Genomic DNA, 26,858 nt, shown 5'->3' with positions numbered 1-26,858 from the left:
GTAGACACTGCTCACCCTTGGAATTTAGTATAATTTCCAGTTTTTTATTGGCTCTGAGATTTACATTATTTATTTACTGTCTGGTTTCAGTTGTCTACTCTTTTTTTGTAATGCCCACTAGGGTATATATACTGTGGTTTTCATCTTACTGTTGTTTGATAAAGTTCTTGATACTATTAAAAGGACGAAAGCTTAGCTACTGGCTCCTTCAAAGTTCTTTTATATTAAGAAGTGTTTTAGTCATTTGTATTCCTGATCTTCTTAGCTCTGAGGACAGTTTTTAGTGCTAATATATATATATATATATATATATATATATATATATATATATATATATATATATATATATATATAGTAGTAGGGTTTTGGTTAATGTATGTATGTGTTTTTTTTGTTGTGTTTGCATAGGTAGTATGTTACGGGCAGTGGGGTTGGCCAAATATTGCGGTTTCGATGTTTAAATTTCACGATTTTGCATGTTGTGTTCGACGTTATCGCGTTTCGCTGTTTATGTGTCAACGGATTCGTATTCGATGAATTCCGCTTTTGTTTAAAGTAGACCCAGTCAACACCATATGAACGAACGTTTGAAAGGCCGACAAATGATAGCGAAGATCCCGCTACAGTGTAGAATACATATATATATATATATATATATATATATATATATATATATATATATATATATATATATATATATATATATATATATATATATATATATATACATATAGGGTTCCTATTATGTTATCAAAGTTTTACAACTTCAAACACCATATCGTCGAACCCATATGTTCAAAGTTGTAAAACTTTGAATACTTAAAAAATAAAATAAAAAAAGAAAAAACTTACCTGACTGTTTTAAGAAGAGGGGCAAGCCACCCTGCACCCCACACTCCCCACTCTTTAAATATACCAATTCCTAGCTCGCACTACAGTGTAGTGAAGGGAAATCTTCCCTTTCTGCACTGTACTGCATTATAGTGCGGTCTCGGAGTAGGTATTTTTAAAGGACGTGGGTGTGGGGTTGCAGGGGAGGCTTGCCTCCCTGCTTAAAACATTCAGGTAAGTTTTTTTCTTTTTTTCTTTTTCATTTTAACGTTTTTGAAGTTTTACAACTTTGAACGTCTGGTGTTTGAAAACTTCGACAACGTAATAGGAACCCATTTATATTTTTATATAGATATATATATATATATATATATATATATATATATATATATATATATATATAAACTCATTACTCATAACAAAAGAGCTAAACATTTCACTCAGCTTTGTTGTGCCTATTTGCTGACAGTTCCAGGGTGCTGCATCCATTTGAAGTTTGAATAATATATTCCTCAGTAAGAAGCTGAGATCCCTTCTAAGATACACCAAAGCTAGCTATGAAAACAAATTTGCCACTGATTCTAAGGGCAACCACAAAGCATTCTATAGCTATGTCAAGATTCTCAATGGCAATACCCAGATTTGCTGTGAGTTACAGCACAATGGAATGAAAATTACAGAACCAACTGATATTGCCAACATCCTGGGAAATAGGTTCAGTGCTAACTTTACCCCCTTCTCACCCCTTAAAGGGCCCATATCTATACAAGAAGAATGCAGAGTCCCTGTAATCACATCTATGCAGGTAAAAGCTGCAGAAGCTAGAATGTAAATCCAAAAACACAGCATCCATGGAACCAGACAACATCGCAGGCTGCATTTTACATGAACTTCAGAACGAATTGGCTCCCCACCTAAGCACCATGTTCAGTCATAGTCTCACTTCAGGCTTTGTGCCCACTGAATGGCACACAGCAATAGTTATCCCACTCCACAAAGGGGGAGCCACCACTGATCCCGGGAACTATCGCCCTGTTAGCCTGATGAGCCTGGTCTGCAAGGCCATGGAACGTATCATAATGAAACTTATAAACCAAGACATTGGTAACCTCCAAACTCTGGACCATACCCAGTTCGGGTTTATGAAAGGCAGATCATGCCTTCTGAACCTGATCAGCTTCTTTGAGGTAGTCACCAAAGCCGTAGACGAGGGTAAGGTGGATCACACAGCCTATCTTGACCTCGCCAAGGCTTTGACACCATCCGCCATTCTGGAATTATAGCTAAACTCACTAAACTAGGTATAAATCCCTACATCACAAGATGGGTTGCCAACTGGCTTACTGACAGAACCCACACTGTAAAAGTTGCAGACTCCAAATCTGACTTCAAACCAGTGATAAGTGGAGTATCACAGGGTTCAGTCCTGGGACCTCTTCTATTTGGTATCTACTTCTCTGAAGTACAGGCCAACACAGAAGGCCTCTGGCTAATGAAGTTCAGAGATGACTGCAAACTAGGAGCCATAGTCGAGTCCCCAAATGATATGGACATCCTACAGAAGGGCCTCACTGAGAAAGATACCTGGTGTCAGTGGCATGGCCTCAAGCTCAATGCCAAAAAGTGCATTGTCATCCCCTTTGGTAAAAACTCTGTACCCATGAACTACCACATAAATAGCAGTTACTTAATGCCAAATGTGTGATAAGAGACCTTGGGACCCAGGTGGGCACTAGTCTCTTCTTTGATAATCGCATCGCCACAGTAGTCAGGAAATCCTTCTATGTGGCATACCTCATCAGAAAAGGGTTCTCCTCCAGGAAAACAAAGGTCATTGTTCCCCTCTACTTGGCACATATTACACCCATTATAGAGTACAACACCCCTTTTGGAATGTACTTCACAAGACATCTGCAGCAGCTGGAAAGGCCACAGAAGTACCTCACAAAGAAGATTACTAGCATCAAACAGATGCCCTACACTGACTGTCCCAAAAAACTCCAGCTTTACTCTGTAGAATATCGCCTACTCCGAGGAGATCTCTGCCTAACATATAAAGCTATGTTAAACCCAGAGCTGTTGGACATGCTACACCTAAAGAAATCCCAGTCCCTCTGAGCTACATGCTCTAGGGACCTAAACCTTGTCACCACAATAAACAGAACATGCTGGAGGGATAGATTCCTGTCTCAGAGACTTCCTATACTCTGGAAAAAGCTACCTATCTATGTCAAGCAAAGTTCCTGATTAGCACTCTTCAAGAAAATTCTTGATGAGTGGATGGGAAATAGAAAATACACCTCAGGGATCACTTCTGTGGCTCTGCTCGACAGGGCCACAGGAAATTAACTTTCTTGGGTGGCGTAAGTCAGGGAACCTTGTTGGCTAGGCTTACTTAGGCCCTTGGGCCGATAGCCTAGTACCTACCTATGAACCTATGAACCTATATATATAGCTGATTTGATACATGTGTATGGATCACAAAAAATTAAATGCATATTGGGAAGTGACAAGTATGTTTTTTTAATGGGTTATGGTCTGTTAATTGTTTTTTAACTAGATCAATAATAGCAATGAGTGTTCCACTTCCTGTACCTGTAAAAGCCAAACAACAAAAATATTTTGGAGTCATTTGGCAGTAAATAGAAAAGTTGTTACAAAAAACTGGAAATCAAACTCAGTTCCTACATTCAAAGAATTTTTTAAATTTAACAGCAATACTATGTAAAACTGAAAGGGCAGCCACGGTGGTGCAGCGGCTAGCATTGTCGCCTCACAGCAAGAGGTTCTCTGGTTCAATCCTTGGCTGGGGTGCCTTCTGTGTGGAGTCTGCATGTCCTCCCTGTGGTTGTGTGGGTTTCCTCCGGGTGCTCCGGTTTCCTCCCACATCCCAAAGACATGCAGTAGGTGGATTGGACACTCTAAATTGGCCCTAGGTGTGAGTGTGTGCATGTGTGTTCCTTCTGTGGAAGGTTGGGCGCCGGGCTGGCAACTTGACACTGTAAAACTCCACTGCCAGTCATGAGCAGACAGGTGATCTGCTGTGGCAACCCCTAACTGGGAAAAGCTGGAAGAAGAAGACTATGTAAAACTGAAAGAGAAGTGATTAGAACTAGATCTGTAAGTCATAATAAGACTTTTAGTGGTTGAGATAGCCTTGGAATTTTGCTTTTGCAATACCAAGACTCTTCATGTGTTAATGACTCAGTGTATTCCTGACATTGTGTAAAAGTATGTGATGTTGAATTTCTTCCTGTCTGTGTATGTATTGTAAATATGTCAAATTAATGAACGTTTTATTTAAGAAAGCTAGCAATATCATAATTTGATAGCTGTTCCATCATATGGAGGGTATCAGTGCCAGATCCAGCAGACAGAAAACAGAAAACAAAATCCAATACATTGGATGGATATAACCAATCTGCTCTCTTCATTTATTCCAATTGTAAGAAGGGTTGGTTGCCTCCTCCCCAGTAACCTTCCACTCTATCTTTATAATGTGCTAGATGCTTAGGAGATTAAGGCTGCAGTAGGCTCACTCACAAGTGAAATTGTAAAATATAGGTCTACATAAAATAGTGCTGAATTACACATATTTATTTGCATTTATTATGAGGCGCATTGTGTTATGAGCTTATAATCTTAATAATCTGCACTAATTGCAAGCTTATAGGGAAACAGTTGAATGATATTTTCTTTAACTGTGTGAACTCAAGTCAGCTTACAATACCTAAAATGAAAAAAAAAAAAAACACTACAATACTGGATCAGTGTTTTCCCTGGGTTCAATGTTCTGCGCAGTCAACAGTGGGGAATAATGATGTTCACGGTGAATTAGAGTTTTAAGGACTGAGGCTGTACACAGGCTTTGGATGAAATAAAAAAAACTGCCATGGAACTTTTGTGTAGATTTTTGTTTAGGTTTATGTGGGAAAACTATACGATAAAATGGAGGGTGACAAGAAATGAATGCATAGGAAGCATAAATTCTTGTAGGAATTGATAAAGAAAGTGAAACAGAAAGACAGGCTGAATACCCCTTTCTTTTCTCTGTGTTTTATCATTATAATGGATTGACCATCAACAGACACCAGCTGAGTTTAATGTTATCCATCACCTCTTCTCTCTGTTGGAAAGATCAGTTTATGACTCAAGCCTTGTTAAAGACATTGACATTATGTATGCATCCATGATTGTAGCTGTGACAAAGGTCAAACACTATAAGGAGCTGTGAATAATGAAGCTGGAGGTAGAGGCAGATTTCTGAACCTGGTGGTCAATCAGGTATGTATCTGCCCAGACTCATGCAATAGCTGGACCACCCTCAAACATACCTTACTAAAAGGATACAACACCTAAATAACATGTCCTACATGGACTGACTCAAAGCCCTGTCACCATACTGGGTATCCTACAGACTGCTAAGAGTTGGCCTGTGTATGGCATGCAAGCCATCCTTCAACTCATTACTGGTGGATTTACTGCACATGAACAAGTCAAACTGTATCATGAGTACTCAGTCTAGGGATCTAACCCTCATCTGCAACATCAACAGAATGGTTTGGAAGAACAGGTATATCTCTCAGATGATACAGCTGCACTAGAAAAGACTCCCCATCCACATTAAACAAAGTTCATCCCTGTCCATATTTAAGTGCAACTTGGATCTATGGATGGGAAACAGAAAATGTACCTCAGGAATGCCCCTGTACTTCTAATGTACAGAGGCAGCTGCTAAATGCTTTACCCCATACATGGATGTGCTCAAATTATCTGTGGTATGATCCCAGTTATTCTCATTAGGAATGAATTATCAACCATGGGTTGGATAAGGCTAAAATGTAACAAAAAGGATTTGTTAATTTAAGTACAAAAATGGAAATTGGCAAGGCTTAAAATGGTCAACAGGGGCTATTAGCCTATTCCTATGAACTTAGGAACCAATTAAAGCCAGTGAAAGGAGTCGGTTCTGCAGATTGGGAAATGTTTTCACAAATCTATACAAATGTATGCTTTTTTGTTGAGCAGCTTCTGTCCAGTTTGAGATATTCTGCATGTGGTTTGAGGAGGCCTAAAAGCGACAGATAGCTTGCAGTTTGCTACATGAATAATTTCCTCGTAATGTCAGATAGAGAAGTAGAGGTGAATTAAATTAGATGTTTATTTCATGACTTAATTCATGCACTGAGGCTGCTTCTTACTGACAGACAGGAAAGGCCACACAAAATTATGCATTTTCTGTGGTTTGAGAAGATTGTTATTGAGCAGCATGTTTTACTGTCTGGGTGATGATGCAATTAAGCAAAAGATGGAAGAGAACAAGTCAAGATCATATAAAATTTCAAAGAAGTATATTGCATAGAATTTATGGGCTTGCTGAATTTTACTTGATGATTTTATTACTAATAATGACTTGATCCAGGTAGATAAGCAATACTCTTAGAGGCAGGAGGATCTAGGGGTGGGAACAATTCATAGCAGAATAAAATGCTGAATAAGTCAAAAAAGTAGACTGCGTGTTGACTATGGACTTTCCTTTCTATGCTGATGCTCACAGGATTGTTGTAATGGTGGTGTGAGTTTCTTTGAGGATGTATTTCACAGAATATTGAGACATATGAGCACAGAGATATTTTTTTTAAAAGTTGCTGCCCACTTAGATACCCTATTGAGTTTCAGTTCTGCATCTGCTCCACAGGTAAAGTGTGAGGAGATGTTCAGTTCCAGACATAATATTGGAGACTGAAGGAACACTGCAACTGTCATGATGGTGGTATACCTAGATGACAGCTCCAAGAAGGTATACACAACAGAAATGAGGCAGGGGAAAAACTCCATAAAAGTATGGGTGCCAATCTGTCCATAATATGGCCAATCCATACAATATAATTTCTGCAGATGAAAAGGGAAGTAGAAAAATCTGCAATTGTCAAGTTATGGTGGGGTTTGACATAATGGTTAAGGTGATTACCACACAGACACAAGGTACAGGGTTTGATTCTTACCTTTGAAAGGGAAATTGGCTAAACTTAAAATAGCCCACAAGGACAACTAGTTTAGTACTTGCATATGAGATGGCTCGTGACTAAATTTTGTAGATATAACATAGGGTGGAGGATCAAAAGAATTGCAAAAAGAATCTCTATGTCAGGAAAGGATGGGATGGGAGATGGTAGAAGACTTTTGGGTTAAATCCTGACCTGTGTTTGCTCTGAGAGTTGGGCTTTGAGTATTGTTTGCATGTCTGGCTGGATTTTCTCAGAATGTTGACATCTAGTGGTTTGTTCAACAACACAAATAAAAATAAATCCAAACCAAATGTCCACTGTGTAAAAGACCACACCAAAAATGGTTCCTTCAATAATTTATCAAGTAATGTCATCCATTATATAGGAAAATCCTCAGAATAAATCAATTTCTCCCTGTACCTTTATGTATATATCAAAAATAGTTTTACATGTCAGTTATTTTATAAAGATATATAAATATATGCATATCCCTATCCAAATGGACTTATAACCAACAAATGAAAATATACTAATGTTTCTTTATAAATTAAAAATGAATCAATACACATTATTCATCTTATACAATTATTTCATTATTGTTATACATTTGTTGAGTTTGTATCTCCAGTGATCTTGTACTCAGTACACATGTGGTAGATATATTTTTTGTTTAAACCAAGGGGTGTGGTGGCATCAAGTTTTATCAGCTAAAACTCTCATCGTTAAGTTATTTTTCTACCATCCTCCTTATGGCAACCTTTCCACTTTCCTGAATATAAAAAGGAAACTTTAACAAAATGCTTACATCTGATAGAATGTTTAAAAAGAGCATTATTAATGTCGTGTTTATTAATTAAATAAATATTTTCTCTTCAGTCCATCTTCCCTGAGGTGCAAAAGGCACATTTAGCTAGTTATACCACCCCCATAAGTGTTAGTGGTATATAAACATGTAGAGTGAATAACTTGCCAGTCATTCACAGTAATCACTGGCTGGCTCTTATTAGTATAACAGCAGTAATTACAGCAACCACTGCTGTAAACATCATTAGCCTTACCTCATTTGTTTTGTTTTTCTTAACACTGTTTTCCAATATGTTCCTAATGTTCCTGCCATTCTTATATACAAAAACAGATTCCATGCCTAGGTTTTTTTTATTAGTTTACTGAACTAATTAACATTCTCCAGTGAGAACTGATCATTTTCTTAAAAAAAAAAAAAAAATCTGGTCGCCATTACATGTTAGTGCCACTAAAGGCACATTTTAGCAATTTCCATAGAAATATTTCTTTGATATTTTCTACAACCAACAATGTATCTGGCAAATCTGTAAAGTCCATAAAGCTTTCTCCCTCGTAATCAAGATAAAACCAGATTTCATCTCAGATCCAGATACTTTAAAAAAACTTCTCCAAGACTAGCTTCCTACTTCTCAGTGGTTGCCTGGCTATACTGAAATCCTTACCATCTTGTAAAGCTCTGCTGTGTATTTTACCCACATGTGTACAATTGCATAGAAGCAGCCATACCCAAAAGAAACATATTCAGAAAAAAACCCTAAAAACAAACAGTCCTGGTAGAACAGCATAAACGAGGTTTATAATGAAAGGAAGAAAATAATATCCAAAAACAAAAAGTGCAACACCCAGCAAAAGAAGAATCTAATCATCAAATTAAACAAGCAATTTTCAAACTTAAAAAAAAAAAAAAACTACCAAGGCTAAATATAAGAAAAAAATAGCCAAGCTTTGCCAAGGATAACCACTAGGACTTCTGTATCTGCTATTTCAAGGGCAATACACAGAAATGTGCTGAACTAATTTTAAATGCCATTATCTATATCAAACTTTTGGATGTTGCAAATATACTGGCTGACAAATTCAGCTCAGACTTTATCCCCACTCCTGGTAATCTCACAAGAAACATAAAAAAACATGCAACCCCTGCTATCACATAGGATCAAGTCCAGGAGGTACTCACAGAGGTCAGAAAGTTGGCTTCTATTGGCCCCCTGACACTAACTCAGGATACATCCTAAATAGCATTAAACAATATATTTCTATGTCCCCAACAATACTTTCCAGCCACAGACTCAAAACTGTTTCATTCCAAGTGAATAGAGGTCAGCACAAGGAAGAGCCATCCACTGACCTTATGTGTTACTGCCCCATAAGTCTTACCAGTCACCTATGTAAAGCCATGGAAATACATATCATGGAAATAATGACATAGGAACATTCCAAACACTGGACCAATCAGAGTTTGGGTTTGCTAATGGCAGATCATGTCTACTCAACCTGGTGGACTTTTTTCAAGAAAAAGTCACCAAAGCAATGGATGAAGGGAGCACTGTGCACACTACCTACTTTGTCCTGAATAAAGAATTTGATACGGTACCAGCCATGGACACTGTGGATAAGCTTGCCAAACTAGAAATAATCCCCAACTTCAGCTGATGAATTTGAAACTGGATCATAGATAGGGAACAGGAATTCAGGATGGAGCTTGCCACCTCAACAAAAAGACCTGTCATGTGTTGGAACTCTGTTCTGGGGCCACTCTTACGGGGCTTCTACTTTACAAATATCAAAGCAAATGTCCGTGACTTATTGTGGTCTAAAACTAAATGCGAAAAAGTGCATTATTTTGTCCTTCAGAAAATCATTTACTGACAATACATCCCTAAGACCAGACCCACTAGTCAGGGATTTGAACACTTACATTGAAAGTGACCTAGCGTTTGACTAACATATGTCCACTTTGGAGAAGAAGTCCTTATATATTGTGTAACTGTCTTTAATATCTTTAATGCTGTCTATAACCAACAATGTAGCTGGCACTAGATCCAAAGTAGTCATAATTCCACTATACTCCTCTCATTAGGCCCATCATAGAGTACAGTGCCCCCTTTAGTATGTAGCTATCCAGGCCCTAGGCAACAACTGGAGCAGCCAAGGTGTTTCCTTAAAAAAAAAAGAATAGTTGGCCTAAGACACATGACCTACATGAATCTTCTCAAAATTTTGTTACTATACCCAAACTCATAAAAAATAATAAAAGTTGACCTCTACCTGGTTTATAAGGTATCCACAGACACAGCACTAGTGGACCCACTACACATCTGCAAGTCAAATGGTATTAGAGACCTCATCCTCTTCTATAATAAAAAATAGAATAGTCTGGAGGACCAGGTACATATCTCAGAGGAAACCACTACCATGATACAGACTTTCCATATATGTAAAACTAAGTCCTTATGTGAATCCGTTGAAATGTAATTTGGACTAGTGGATGGGAAATATGAAATGTCTCTCAGGACTGACCCCTATCCCCTGCAGTCATACCTCTTAATCTCCTAGCAAAAGACATCTGAACAATGCTAAAATAATAGGGACTGATTTTAATTGTTGCTCTTATAAACTTAAAAAGTTGCTAGATTAAAAGATTTTGTATTATTATACATTTTCTGAGGTATATGAAGTCGGAAACACAAAGGCCTGGTATTTAATGACTTCAGTTCTCAATGATTTTAAAGAAAATGACATATTTAATGAGGAAAAGACCAAAAATAAGACGCAAAAAGTCTGACATTCTGTGACAGTCTGGACAGTTGAGAAATATGCCTACAATAGAGACCCCCTAATGTACTGAAGATGAGATCCAAACAAAGTAAACCACTAAAAGTAAGAAGTGTTTAAATATCAGTTAAACACTGAGATGGATGGTAAATGGGAAGTACAGAGATGCTTAAAAATGGTGTTTCAAGGATGGGAGCCAAGTATTCACCTATTAAGCTATGAATCAATGTAGAGTATTTTAAAACATGTGGGAACAAGCCTTACATTCCTTTTCATTTTTGATCTATAAAATTCAGACAGAAGTTACATTTTTCAACTCAAAAAATATAAATAATGACAAAAGACCACTGAACACCATACAAAATTTTGTATAAAATACTTAGAGCCTCAGCCTTCAAAGATTTCACCCATATGCACTGTTAGTAAGACTCTTCTGTACTTTAGGTATCATGAAAAGATTCTGTATTTTAAGTCTAAATGGGCAGTCATTAAGACTCTCGTCTACTTTGGATATCTCAAAAATATTCAGGATTATTTTTCTTCCATTTATTTTAAAGAAGAAGTTGTATTATTCCATTTCACAAACTTGTAGCTGTATGTTATACATTAGTTTAAGGGTAAGTGTACACAACCTCCGGTTTCATTTTCCACCTTTTGAAGATTTGCTTCTTTTTAAGCTGTTGCTGTCATGCAGAATGAACAGATGGCTTATTTTATTGGTAAACAGATAGTGCAGCCTTGTGTGCACGAGTGGAATAGCTGTTGGCAGCATTATTATACAGCAAGAGAAGGGTGTATTGATACTGAAGACTAATCATTAATCCCTCCTTGAAAATATCATGGTATGTGTGTGTGTGTGTGTGTGTGTGTGTGTGTGTGTGTGTGTATACATATGTGTGCATGTGTTTGTTTGTTCACATGCAAAATAATCTTGGACAAGTTTTTAGGCTGCTCTTGGTAATATATCAGTGGAAGGAATTGGGAAGGGAGCAATATGGGTGGAGATCTTGTAGAGTCAGTGACTATATCTCTGTTCTGCAGATGGCCACTGAAAAGCATATTTCAGTGTGGGAGTTACTTGGAATTACCTGGGGTAGCAGTTCATAATTACATTATGATGTTTAGGTCAATTTTCCCCCTCACAGTGTGGGTGTTAGTGTTGTGGATCATAATACCATAACCATTGACATATTCATTATACCTTAAGCAGAGTCAATATTTTATTAGTGCATGGTATATTTGATAGACTACATTGCAAGCCCTTGAGGCTAATGACCAGTTAGCGTTGATAAGGAAAAGATATGTGTGTGCATGTATTTACAGATAGAGTTGATGACATTTTGGAAGCCTAATAATCATGATATGGAAAAAATGCCCCTCTGGCAGTATTCAGTTACATCTTAATACTGATGCTGTGGCAGTGTTATGATGTGACTAAAATTCTTGTTAGGGATATTGATGCAGAAAAGCAGCCAGGGAGCTAAGCTGCAAGTCAGGCAGGGCTATGAGTCTTTGACTACATACATTTATGTCTGTTCTGCATGTTTAATCTAGACAGAGGAATAAAATATGGAAAAATAAAATATTTAAATTTGAAATTATTCAGTAAAATCCTCAGATCAGTAATGTAATATTGAATAATATGACATTAGAATACCAAGATGTTCCAGGCAAAAGGAAATGAGTAATTTTTATAGGGATTCAATGGGTTAAGACAAAGAAGATGATGAAACAAGAGAAATGTCAGTACATAACTACAAGAATTACAGCAGGGGGTAATAATTGTGAGATGGTCTCATTGTAAGGCTACCTATCTTGTCATGTGTGAGATGGTCTCATGCTAAGGGTACTTATCTTGTCATGTAACAAAGATCCTCTTCTGTGGTGTTAGAATGCTGCAGAATAAGAAGGGATGATGTTTACAATTTAGAACATATCTTAAAGATTGGCTAGAGGTCAGAAACATCAAGGGGTGGTACAGAGAAGGTTAATAAGGGGTGATATTTAGAAGTATAGTCAAACTGAATATCTATCTATATAGATATGGTAGTTGTTACTTTTGTCAAACAACACTTTTGTCAATATCTGTTTAGCCAACACAGTTTGATCAACTAAACAGATGGTCAAAGCCTGTTGACAAAAGAAGCAATCAGGTGATTCTTGGAGTTCAGGAATTTGTCCTTTCTCTGAGAATTCTGTAATTTCATAGTTAGAATTTACGATTAGCAGGGGGTGTTGGGGATGCATAGGGGCTTGGCCCCTAAAAAAATGTTTTTCTTTTTTGTTTAGTTTAAATATTTTTGTATGTGCTGATATATATATATATATATATATATATATATATATATATATATATATATATATATATATATATATGTAGTAAACGAAAAAACAAGCATACAAGGGATTCTTCAACACTTTATTCTTGTAAGCGCTTTCACTGACACCAGTGTATCAGCTTCTTCAGACTAAATAACTTGCTCCCAGTTTCCCAATTTAAAACTTCTTCAAAAAGTTCAAAGCCAATGAACTGATAGCCACAAAAATGATGTCATCATATACATTCAAAATTAAAGCAGCATTGCCTATTTTTAAATTTTAAAGTGCTATCTGCTATAAAAAACATTCCCATTATGGGAAGGAAAGAAAAAACTTTTACAGACATTATTTAAAATCAAAAATGACCATGTATGTCTAAGTCAACAAGTTCTATACCACCTAAAGAATATTAGCACTCTCATTGTACAAAAGTCATACAAAAATACATACATATTAAACTCTAAACTCTAGTAAATTATGCACCCCAATATTAAAATCTGATCATGCATTAAATTCACAAAGAGAACCAAGCAAATACGCTAAATGTAAACACACAGGTTATGTGTCTTATTCATAAAACTAAAACACATATAAAATCTATTTTATCGCATGTAAATAGTATAAAATCATATACTCAGCTCTATGTTATTTCTAAAGTCTACCACATGTTTATGCATTCTATTAAATAGTTAAAATTCTGAAAGAAGTTTGATTATTATTATACCCAAAAACCACGACCAAAGTCTAAAAATCAAGCATGTTTTATGAATGCACAATACAAACTCGTCGACACAGAAGATGTCATCAGGGGACCATAGTATTTGTATGCATATTACAGAACATTACTACCTAGTGAGGGCCTTCAGTTTTAATAAACATTTAATGGATAGGGCCTCATTCAATCCAGGGAAAATGTGCGCTGCTGTTCTAACTTGCCATTCTAGTTCTGCTTCTTCCAATTTGAGTTCCCAAGGTCCACCTCTCTGTTTAAACTCCATTTGTTGTAATACCACAAATGTAAAACAGTGGTCAGGAAAAACTGAGCTGTGTCTAGCTAAGGCATTAGTGTTTATTTTATTAGTAATGCTATACTGATGCTCATAAATCCTTGATTTTATCTTCCTCTCAGTTTTTCCTATATAAAATGCTTCACATTGGTCACAGGTAGCTACATAGACTACCCCCATTTTAAGATTAACATTTTAAGGTCTGTTTTAGTTTTTATATATATATATATATATATATATATATATATATATATATATATATATATATATATATGGGTCTACCTGAAAACACCGAAAGTTCAGAGAAGACTGACAGTTGAGAATCCCGATGCTGAGAACACCGACATGTTAAGGTAAGTGTGAGATAGGGACAGACATTAGGGTCAGGGTGCGGGTTAGGTAAGTGTGCGATAGTGATGGACGTTAGGTTTAGGGGCAGGTTAAGTGAGTTAGGGTGCAGGTAAGGTAAGTGTGCGATAGTGACAGACTTGATGGTTAGGGGTGGATTAAGTGAGTTAGGGTTAGGGTGCCGATAAGGTAAGCGTACGATAGTGACAGAGTTAAGGGTTAGGGGCGGATTAAGTGAGTTAGGGTTAGGGTGTGGGTAAGGTAAGTGTGCGATAGTGACGGACCTTAGGGTTAGAGTTTGGGTTAAGGTTAGTACATAGATAATTGTGTATGTAAGGTTTAGTGTAGGTTTGTAAGGTTTTTGGTGTGCTTGTATGTGTGTTTTTCGGGAAAGGTATTTGTTTTGTTGATTGTTGGGATTTAGGTTTGTCAGGCATGTGAAGTTTTATGTTTTTGAACTTTCTTTTTTTTCGTTTTTTTCGTGTCGGTTATTTCGTTGTCGGTGTTTTGGCATGTCGGTGTTATCAGGTAGACCCATATATATACATATATATATATATATATATATATATATATATATATATATATATATATATATAAAATGAAAAAAATATAGAAGAAGGTAAGGCCTAATTGTGATGATAATCAGGAATGCATTGTAGGTAATTTACTAGATACTAGGCTGAAACCAAAACAATGCACTTTGTATTTCAAAAGATTGTTTTCATTGTTTTTCTTTATTTCCAAGTGCTGAAGTCATGTTTGCGAAACTGCATCTTTATTTGCTTAGTACTCATTCCATGTGCTTCATTATTGGCTTCTGCTAAAGTACAGATTTGGGATAGTTGTGACAATATTTATTTATTTTATTTTATTTATTTTGCATTTGTTTACCGGGTAGTGTCCAACTGGGCTGGTGGCCCATTTTCAGTGGAGACCCGGGGAGAAATGCTCCACAGATAAAAGATATAGAAACAGAGTACAAGAAAAGAAAAAGAAAAAAAAACTACATTACTACATTAACTAAAACATAAGAGCATATTTACAATGAGTATTGAAAAATATTTTACAAACAAAAATGATTCAGTAGTAGTTTTCTTTGTGGAAAAAAACAGGTTTAAAAAAGTACTCTTTTGAAAAGGAAGATTAGTATTTAGCTGAAAATCAAGCAGCTATTTTATTTGTTTGAAACACGAGTTAGTGTTGTGATGTATCATGCACTTATCTTTTTAATGACACTTTTGTCTGGAGTAGGATTTTGTAAAAAATTACTGCAAGAAATAATTACTGCTAGGAATTATTTACTTGATGACAGTTTACTGCAGTTAGTAATATTACTTTTAGTGATTTTTTTTGTATAACTGAGATTGCAGCTTTATTTCTATTCTGTGCAGACCATGCTTCCCTATGCTGCAGTGCCGTGAAATATGCATTTTGAAAGATTTGTTTCTGTGCCTTAAATTGGAGATGCTAATGAGATATATAATTATTAGTATTTTACCAAAAAATGTTATCTTTAATTTTTTGTTTGGGGATAGATTCAATTACAATTCAGGCCAGCAACATATTCATTGGTGATTTCAGCTATTCCACCATAAACTGAGATGCATACAAAACCCTAACATACAGGCTCAAAATTTCTTGTATTTTGTCAGTGTAAAGACTATACAACAGCTAGTCTGCATACCTTATAAAGGTGTAAATATCCTGGATCTGGTACTTTCAAATATGAAGTAATATTGCATCCCCATTGTCTAATGTCATCAGTGGTTAGATCAGATCACAAAGAGATAACCCTTTAAATAAATATAAAGGCTGAACTTCCAGCAAATCCCAGAACTTTTAAGAACTTTACAAGACTAACTACCTCCTGTTAAATGATAACATAGTTAAATTCCAAGCCCCACCCTCAAACTCAGAGAACACAGTACCCCATACCGAAGTGTTTATGGAAACCTTCTACAAGCATGGAAATAACTGCACAAAAACAGTAGTAGCAAACTGAAATAAACTTAGGACAAATTCCAAAAACAACCCCCCCCCCTTGGTAAACCCCCAGTATAAATAGATTTATGACAAAAGAAAAAAATCCTGTCCAAAAATAGGAAAGGCTTTATCCAAGAGATAAAAAATACTCTCACATCAGTCTCAACAAGCAACTCAGAGGGCTAATCAAGTCCACCAAAGCCAACGTTGAGACAAATATAGCCTCCCAGGCTAAGAATAACCATAAAGCATTTTCATTTATTTACACAACCTTAAAGGGAACATTCAACAGTGTGCTGAACTAATAGCAAATGGAACTCCCTATACCAAGCCAGATGATATATAGCAAATTTGCTAGTCAATAAATTTAGCTCAAATTTCACCCTCATTTTCCCTTCAGGAAATGCTCTCTACCATTTCTCCACCAACTATCACTAAAGGACAAGTCTTTACTGTACTCTGAGGAGCTAAAAACACTGCCTCAATGGGTCCTGATAATATGCCAGAATGACGCTTAAATAGCTTGAAACATCACCTGTCAGGCCACTAGAATTTCTGTTGATCCAGCACCTCCAGACAGGCTTCATCCCTAGGGAATGGAGGATTGTAACTGTTATCCTTCTACACAGAGACAGGTCATCAACAGACTCAGGGAACCACAGACCCATACGTTTGAATAGTCCTATATGCAAGGTCATTGATATATATGCATATATGTGTGTGCATGTTGTGCAAATTCAAAGAGATTCTTGATGCTATAAAACCATTCATTTGTTAACTCGATAACCCATTGAATGCACAGTCCCTTTTCAGAGGCAACCCAGGAGCCATACCTGCTTAAGTAACTTGCTCAAGGTCTCACAGCAGACAAATAAGGGCTGACAGAATCAATCCTTGTACTCCAGAAATTACAGCTCACTTAACCATCTGAGCCAACTGTCAGATAATGGCAGATTCATGAAATTTCCAGGAAAGTACGTCTTTTAATCTGCAATAGGTAGACAGGTTATATATTTAGCATGATGGTTCATCAGAAAAGATATCATTCTGAAAATGCATCCAAAACTAATTAAAATATGTACCTTGGGCCTTATTAAAATGCTGTTATAATGCTGATGAGGTTCAGTCATAACAAGTCCCCTTTCCTCATCTACTGATCAGGTCAGCATCAACAACAAATAAAATAAACAATATTGTCTCTCCTTCTCTAATAAGCTTAATGATACAAGGACTTAAAGCAAACAAATTAAAAAATGAAACCATACAATTTAGTCATGCACTTAGACAAGAACTGGTAGTGGAGTATTTAATATCTTGCTATTCACTGTGATAATGTTCATGGTTTAAGTATTCTATATGCAGTTTCCTCCTTTTGATCGCAGTGCTTTTTGGAGCCAGTGAACACAGTGTGTTCTTTTAATTGTTATAACTAGATGTAGCTGCAGCTGGATGACACATGACTGTAGAATCATCATGAGTATCCCAATCGATATGCAGCGCTTCAAATATTCCACTGATTAAATGGTCTCCCAAATGTATTAACATGTCATTTAGTAAGTGTCTTTTCATCTGTTTTCTTAATCGCATTTCTAAGATAAATCTATTAAGCAGGAAACATTATGAATTGATTCCAGATGTTCAACTTCTGCGATTATTTTTCATCTCAGTATTTTATGCATATGACATATATCACTTCAAGGCAAATTAATCCTAAATAATTATCCAAAATTTTAATTATGTTAGTTTTTTTTTTTTTAATTCGTCATGAGTCTGCTCTGTTACTGTCATGTCTTTACTTTAACATTTTAATGCTTAGCACCATAACACTATTCAGATCTCTCTGCACAAGGCTTTGAAATATCCATTTGTTTGTCTGATTCTGATTTTTTTTTGTATTATCTGAAGAAAATAATGCTAAAAGAGTTAGTAATGTGAGAGATTATGGTAATCGTTCAGCTTCAATTATGCTCTTCACTCTCTAGAGCAAATGCAACACAACTTAGTCATTTTGCTGTTGGGAAGTAAAACATCGCCTCAGACAGACATAGAGATATGAAACATACAATATGGCTATGAATGACTGAATATGCATTAGTGATATATAATGTAAAGTATATAAGAATATCTATACTTCAAAATGTGGCAAACAAAATGAAACAAAATGTGCTCATAAAATTTGCAATACATAGTCATAAAACAAGAATTACCAGATGTGCAGTCACTAACTAGAAAAACGTGACTCTGTTACCTTAATTGGATATGCTCTATACCTGTTCTTATATGGGTAATGGGTTAGTAACAGAATGGCTAAGTTAAAGCCAGCATCTGCATGAGAGTTGGTTCATGTTAACCCAGACCCCTAATTTATGTCAAAATATGTCCTTAGATAAATTCCTATAGGTACTGTGTTATAGAAATTGGTGAAAACAATGGCAGATGCTAAATATTTACTGCAGCTTGACAAAACTTAGCTGAAAGTGTTAGTGAAGAGGAAACACATTTTACAAACACAAGTCTTGTCACTGTTAGTTGGAAGCAACCCAAACTACAAAGGCAGTATAAACACAGTGACTGTTTTATAATTACTTGTGCCAAACAGTCCAGGGCTAGACAAGCAGGATCAGACTAAACAAATAAGGGAGATGACACAATGTGGTGGGCTTTTTCTCCAATTCTTGCTGAAGACAGGACACTGTGTGCAAGAACTGTGAGTAAACAAAAGTGTTTGGGAGACTGGTAAACAGTATGTGTTTTACTTAACAAACAGTACATGCCGAAGTCTGGCATGCTGCTGTGTGTGACAAACATCACCACTGTACACAGTCCTTCAGAATTCAAGTAATAATTGCATACAGTGGTTTACATGATTCTTCCCATGATTTAACATAAAAAAAGAGTTTTTAAGGTAAAACTAAGCTTTCCTATTGCACCATTACTTTGTAGAGGAATATATAGCTGATCTTCCCTTGAGGAGTGCTACCCAATTAAAGCAAACAGCAATTAAAAAGGAAAACAAAGAACATTGTAAAATGTAAAATAAAGAATAAAGGCAATTAAAAAAATAGGATATTTAAAGACAGGATTTTACAACATATTTGTGACATCCATAATAAATGATCTACCAGTGCTCTATCTAAACGTACGTGAAGCATTTATTCACGTTCACTGTTTTGGAAAGAATATTTGAGAATATAAGAGGTGGCAGTCTTTCTAATAAGACTGAGTGTGCTGAATTAAAATGGATTGTATCCTTTAAAGACAATTCCTTCCCTTACTTGAATGATGTCATATCTGTTAAACCAGTCCTAAAAGCATGTGGCTTGAGACATTGATATGTTTGGTTAAATTTCTTGTGAATGCATCAGTCATGAATAAACTTGTATGTAATTGTGAAAAAAGTACACATGATTTTATTTTTGTTTTTCATTGGTTAGTTGTGTGTTTTAAATTGTCATTTCTTTTAATGTCTTCATTGGTCTGAAGAAGTGGTTGTTAACTGCTAAAGCGCTTACCTGTTCTTAGGTGTTATTTCATTTAATAAACATAATCCTTTTAGTCGTGTTGGTCATACGAGGATTCTTTTGTCAGATTTAACAGGCAGGATCTGCCCTTGATGAAGCTGAATTGGGTAGGATTCAGGGTATGCATGTCACCTATTTCTTTATTTATAAGGTCTATAATGATACATACCATGAACTTACAGATGAGGCTGGTCAGGCTTATGGGTCTGTAATTCTCTGGGTCTGTTGCTAGGTCACCTTTGTGGAAGGGAATAACTGTTGCTGTTCTTCATTCCACAGGAGCAAAGACTGGGGTTAGACTATGATCAAAAAGGTACTTAATGGTGATGCTAGTTCATGTTTTAGCCTGTTTAGAAGATAGCCTGAAATGCCACCTGGTATAACAGAGGCTGTGCTTTTTGCCTTGGATAAGGCTTTGACTACCTGTTCTTCAGATTTGTGGGATGGGTGGGGGAATTTCGAGGAAGGTTTGTGATAGGTTTGGAGGGGATAAGGGAGTGAAATTTTCATCAAACATATCTGCTAGCAGGTTTGCTATCTCTGTAAAGTCAATGTGGGTGACACCATTGGTCGCTAGTTCTGCACATGCTTGGGCTCTACCTTTTAGGCTACGTACATAGCTGTAAAAGGCTTTATGGTTATCCTTGGCTGTGCTTGCTAAGTTTTTCTCAAAGAAGCCCTTAGAGAATTTGACAAGTTCTGATATTTGCCTGTTGAGGTTGAAAAGGGTGATTTTTCTATTCTTGGAGTATTGCCTTTGTTTTCTTGGACAGCAACTTTTTGCATTTATTGTAAAGTTTATTGATGCTAGATGTCCACCATGGCAGCTTGTTTTTACTTGGGGTTCTACATTTGATTCTTTCTGGTGCAGCCACGTTTATATAATTATAGAGGTAATTGTATAGGGCTTTAGTGTAGACTTCGGCATAGTTACCACTTCCAGCTTGACGTGGGGCTTGGAATGTATTTATGCCTTCACCTAGGAGGGTATAGCTTGCCTTGGTGAAGGTTTTTAGTCTGACTTTGCCCTTTGTGAGTTCCTGTTTTAGTTTCAGCTTGAAGGTGACTGATTTGTGGTCAGATATAACTAATGAGGGTCTAACAGTTGCAGCAGTGCATCTGTTGGTCATGTTAGTGAGGAGCAGATATAGTATGTCTGTTTCTCTTTTCAGGGTATGAACAATTTGTTCCAGGGTATTTGAATTAACAAAGTCAAGGAACTTTTGTGCTACTGAGTTAGGGGTAGTGTAGGTTTCCCAATTGATGGTGGGATAATTGAAATCCCCGTAACCAGACTATTTGGTAATATTTGGATTGTCTCCAGTTTGGTCAAGTAGGCTTTGTGTACATCGTGACACATGGAGGGGCATCTATAACTGACTATGACTTGAATGAGCGTGTTACCAACCGTTAACTGAACTTGGAGTAACTCCATGGAATTGTCCAGTCTAACTAGACGGGAGGTGAATGTATCTGTAATATAAACAGAAACACTGCCTCCTTTGCTTCTCACATGTTCATTTTGCAGTCTGAAGATGTGGAAGGCATTGTAGCCTTGCAAGGCCAGGGTGTTCTCTCAGGCCTTTAACCAGGTTTCTGTGACTGCAGAGACATCTACATCTTCCAGTGACAGAAGTGGTTCCAGGGTGTGCAGTTTTTGGTTTAAGCTCCTAGCGTTTAGCAGCATGACCATTACTTTGTGATGATTAGCAAATTTCATGTTGGTTAGTTTGTTTTCAAGACCTTACCTAAGAAAGCACTATGGGGGAGGCAAGGGCCTTTGCCAGCAGCCAAAAGCCTAATAGCCTAGAGGTGCCAGGAGCAAACCATCGCTGGCAAAGCAGAGAAGCCTGCTGATCATGGCTTCCCAGGCTAACAGGAACTGGATCCCCTTTGAATGACACCAAAAACTAAGTCAATTATTGAAATCAATCATTTTTTGTTTATACTGTGGCATCATTCTATGTGAGGGTAGTATGCTGCTCAATGCTAGTGACATACCCGTCTGGGACATGTACTCAGAGAGCTCAATCATATCTGTCTTCATATAGTCCAATGAGGTATGTCTCAGGTCATTCACTCCAACATGAACTATGACAGAGTCATAATGGCATTTTTTCCTGAGAGACCTAAGTGCGTGTGTGGTGTGATGAATCCTCACACCAGGCAGGCAGCTGACTGTGACTTCCTTCTTGTCCAGCCTGGTGAGTTGGACATCAATGTGACTCACTATTTTGTCTCCAATGACTAAAAAACTTGTTTTTTGAGTGTTACGCCTTATGGGCTTGATAGATGAGACACTGGTGTTGCTATGTGTCATGGGTATTATGGGAACTGTGTTAGTGTAGCAGTCTTGTGCTTTGGAGATCTCTGGTGTCTTGGTAAGTTTTTTGAGAGAACTTTCATGTATGTTGATTTGTTTGTGTTAATTATGTACTTTGTGTATGAGTAGTGCTACTATGTGCATGTATAGTGGTGGGTGGGTTGACAGCCTCTTCCGTCTTACTGTTTTGAGTGCGAGAGAGCATGGATTCAAGATTCTTGGTATTGATACATCTCTCACACCCTGTACTAAAGTGAGTTATTGGTAGAGGGTTGTCTGTGTACATGAGGCAGTTGTTACAATGACTCAAGACCCAAGCCAACAGGGTTGGCAGGAGAAACAAGGATGGTCCAACTGTCCATAACGCTGTTACCACTAAGGGGAATTTTGAAGACTGATCAAGGAAGAGCTCAGCTGATGGATATTTCTCCCTTTTTTTTTTTTTTTTTTGGCAGTTTAATATGTTTCAGCTCACTAGCAGTATTTCTTTGACTGGGAAAGTATTAAGGATGAGGGCTATACTAATGTGCTACATTTGTATCTGTTGAATTAATCTGTCCGGCTATGGTGTATAATTGTGTGGCAATGTGCAAACAAGCAGAAACATGCTCAAATGCAGGGATTAATTACCAGAAGCTAAAAACTTGAAAAAAATTAAAAAGGTTTTGAAGAACCAATGAGGATGCTTACTCCAAGCCCTAAACCAACCATCCTTCACCAGACAGGTTCCAATCAACACAATCCTCTCACTAGAGTGCAAAAAGGCCCCTTCCAATCCAAGATGGCCTGGAAAATATGCTTAGAACAAACAGCCACTACAAACAGATCCAGATACAACAAACCTGTATCTGGACTATGTTACAGCTACTAGCTACCGTAGTTTCAGTGGGAACCACTAGAGAATGTTTAACACAGCAGAAAAATAGCAGCAAGATAATAAAAGAAAATTGAAAACAGCAGAAAATCAGCATGGGCACTCTAAAGAATGTCTTAAACAGCTATCAAGTCAATTATTTTAATACTGCTTGGCAGGAAAACCAGAGCAAGCAGAACAGATTGCTTTGCAACAGCAAAAAATACCAACAAATACTTAATAAATAGTCAAAATCTATGAACCTAATCCAGCTCTGTTGAGTCTGGAGGAGTATGCTGCAACAATACAGCATTATAAGCCATTCATATAGGTCAGACCTGTACTGAGTGATGTCAGAAGGGACAGTTATTCTTAATGACAGAATACACAGGGAGATAAAAATGTCCTGCAACCATGTAAACCCATCCTCCAAAACAGTATGGTGTACACAGTGATATTTCTATTTAATTACAGGTTGGGAGGGTGGCTTAATGGTTAAGTTGTTTGCCTTACAAACACAAAGTGCAGGGTTTGAGTCTCACAAGGGATAATTGGCTAGGCTTACAAAGGCGGTTAGCCTAGTACTAACCTATGAACCTAAAAGAGCTGCACACATTACTATTGGTTGTGTAGTATCTTTCTTAATTGTTTGATGCTATAGGACAAAGACTACAGAGTCTCAGACTTATCATATGGCACCAATATTTATGACATCATGACCAAATTGCAGAAGCAATGCTGATCTGTTGTTAGATAAGAACCAGCAGATGGCCTACTCTGCCCATTGGTTTACCTTTTGCAAATCCTCTAGATTCTCTTCAAGAAGCATTTAATTTCTTTTCTTTTCTTTTTCATCCTTCAGGCATAACCATTGTCATGCATTCCTGAATTCTGCCATTGATTTTATGTGACCACTGCCTTTGGAATCATGTTTTAGTCATCCTCCACCCTCTCTGTAAACAAATATTTCCTGTTATCTCCGTTACGCCCTCCTTCATATATCTTCAAACTGTGCCTATTATTCTGTAATATCTTTGAAACAATGAGCCCAGCTGAAGTCCGTAGATTCCTTAGAGGCAGTATTGCATTATTTTCTCACCCTGTCTTCTTTATTTCTGGCTGTACGTGTGGAGTTCTTGCAATTTTCCTTTGTTCTGTTATTTCATCTAAAAACTGCCATATTTAGGGAGCTAGACCTTGTGCATGAAAAAGAGACTTTGTTATCTAAATGAACAGAAGGAAAACAATTTCTGTATTTCCCACTTTTCCATTAATATGAAACTGATTGCTTACTCTTATTAGGACAACTGATATGAGCATTCATGGATCCCATTCTATGTTAGTTACATAGATGCATACAAATATTTCAAGCACTGGCATTAATACCTCTCTAGCCTGCCAATATAGCAAAACAATTTTTCCCATAATAAGTGTCAAGGCTGTTCTTAAAAGTATCTGAACTAGTGCTTGCTTTAATGTAATTTGGTAGTCTGTTTCATGCATCAGCTGGTGTCTTAGAGAAACAATTAGTACACTTCTCATTTCTATAGAATCTTCTGCATAGGTTGTCTGACGATTTTCTATTACATTTTGATAACAACAAACATTCCCAGAGGTAGTTGCCTCTAAATGCCCTATATAACTGAATAAGGTCTCCTCTTAAATGTCTGCATGAGACACTGTACAACTAAGATATTTTAGTCTTTCATAATAATTTAAATTTTCAAATCCATTAATGCTCTTTGTATTTTACCACTGTTCTCTTTCCAGTTTACTCATGCTTGTTTTCTTATACGGTTTCCATATTGTTATTCAGTACTCATGTTTGGGTCTGATGTAGCTAACAAACAATGACTTCATCATTTTTTATTCTGATTCCCTTGACTTTATAAATCTTTTTTATACAACCTGTAGTTCTATAACTATCATTGACCAATTGGTTGATATGATTAAAAACATACCCATATAACTAGGTCCTTAAATGAATCTACAGTTTCAATCGCTGTGTACTATATTACATAGTAACCTTTTAATTTATGTCTCCCAAATCTCATATCCTTAGTTTTTTATGTATTTATCAGCATATTATTCTCCTGTGCCCAAATGGTCAATTTAGTCAAGTTACTTTGCAGACATGCCTTATCTGTAACACGTGTGATCAGTTTACCCAATTTCAAGTCATCTGCAAAGAGAATGCAGAACAACTCAGATGAAAAAGATAAAAAAACAGATGTATCTGAAAGATATAATCTAAATAAGGATGGACTTTGAAAAGAGCCCTGTGGGTAACCAAGAATTTCAGCTGTCCGATTGCTGTACAATACTGCCCATGTCCTATTTTTAAGCCATGCAGCTATGCTTCTTATCAAGAGTACATTGATACCTAGTTTTTTCTAATTATTTGATCAGTGTTTTGTGTATGACCTTGTCAAATGCTGAATATAAATCTATATAAATTACTTCACAGCACAATTTTTCATTCATAGCTGATACTATATTGTTATAGAACATTGTGTTACAAGTGGTTATAGATCTATTTTAAATATATGTATGCTGATATACAGTTTCAAGCCCCAACCTTTCTAATTCTAGCAGTAACTTTTCCAATGTTTCCTTCTCCAGTATTTTTCCACAACATGAAAGTAAACTTAAGGGTCTGTATAACTCTGGGTTTATCCTACTCCCCTTTCCCTTAAAGACAAGCTTAACAAGTGCAATCTTGAGGAATCAATCGATAGTTATACAACCTAGTAAATAATATATTTAATGGTACTGTAAGTTCTTGCCGAAGATTGCTCGGGTCATTATTACTAATTTCATTTCCTCCTGTATTTTGCTTGGATCCTGTTTGTGTAGTTCTTTTTCAATATAATCTAATCTGATTTCACCATCTGGGGTTATGTGGATGTCACTAGGAAATGTATTATCCCTTTGTGGAACCACCCTGCTTTGCATAAGATTTTTTAAATATATCTATAATCTGTTGTGTCTAATAATAAATTTTAAAATCTACCCACAGTTTTCAATGTGTGTGTCTTTACTCCTTCCACATCTTATATATCTATAAAATGGTTTCTTATTGCACTCAATTTCTTTATACAAATTATCTTCACATTTTTGTTGATCTTGTCTCGCACTATGTTTAATTTGTCTGTCCAGCTTGTTTATTTCAGTTTTCAAATTTGTAGTTTGACCTCTTTTCCATTTCTTATATTTTTTGTCTCCCACCATAATCAAGTAATCTTGTTCTTATGGAAGTGTATCTCCTGATGCTGTGTGCCTAGATGCTGATTTTAAACATGTTTTCATTGTTGTCCCTGCTTTCCTGTTGTACCTTCCAGTTACAAGCGATTATTTCTTGCATGCATCATTTTAATTTTTATTTAGATAAATTTGAACTGCCATTTATTAAATTATTACTCCAGTATTAAAATGTCCCTTTCAACCCACATCTATAACAACTCCTACTGCATATTTCTGTCATCAGCTAGAATGCATATTTTTCCTTGCAGATCTGTAATGTCTCATAAAACCATACAAAAGAATGTGACTAAGTGCTTAACAATGTGACAGCCTACTGGCAGCCATTATTACATTTCAAAGTGACTCATTATTCTACGAACATTTGAGGCCTGGTATACAGCTAATGCCTTACTCTTACTACAAAGCTACATCAATTGCAAACCTACTTAAATTGTTCTCTAATTTTAATCATTAGCAAATCAATATCTTCCAGAAATATAAGGATGCAGCTTCAACATTCACAACCTGGTTTAAGACTCAAGTCAGCTAATGAAATAAATCTGAATGATTTGTCTGGCATGGTTGTTATGATAAGAAATCACAATGTTTTGGATCTACTTCTTATTTAGTTCTGGATATTTCAAAATTCACTCCTTCAGGAATGTTTCCACGATTTATCTTCAACTAAGTTACTTATAAATACTATGAATAATACCAGAGCAAAGATTAAACATTATAGTATTTCATATTCCATAGAGATAAAATATTCCCAGAAAACATACAAAGAATTTAGTTGGATCTGTTAGGAAACCATTCAATACACTACTGAAGACAGTCTCA

Source organism: Protopterus annectens, chromosome 5.part0 (assembly GCF_019279795.1).
Source record: "Protopterus annectens isolate FY-2018-M chromosome 5.part0, PAN1.0, whole genome shotgun sequence".
NCBI classification, from domain to species: domain Eukaryota; kingdom Metazoa; phylum Chordata; order Ceratodontiformes; family Protopteridae; genus Protopterus; species Protopterus annectens.
This window is presented reverse-complemented; position numbering follows the sequence as displayed.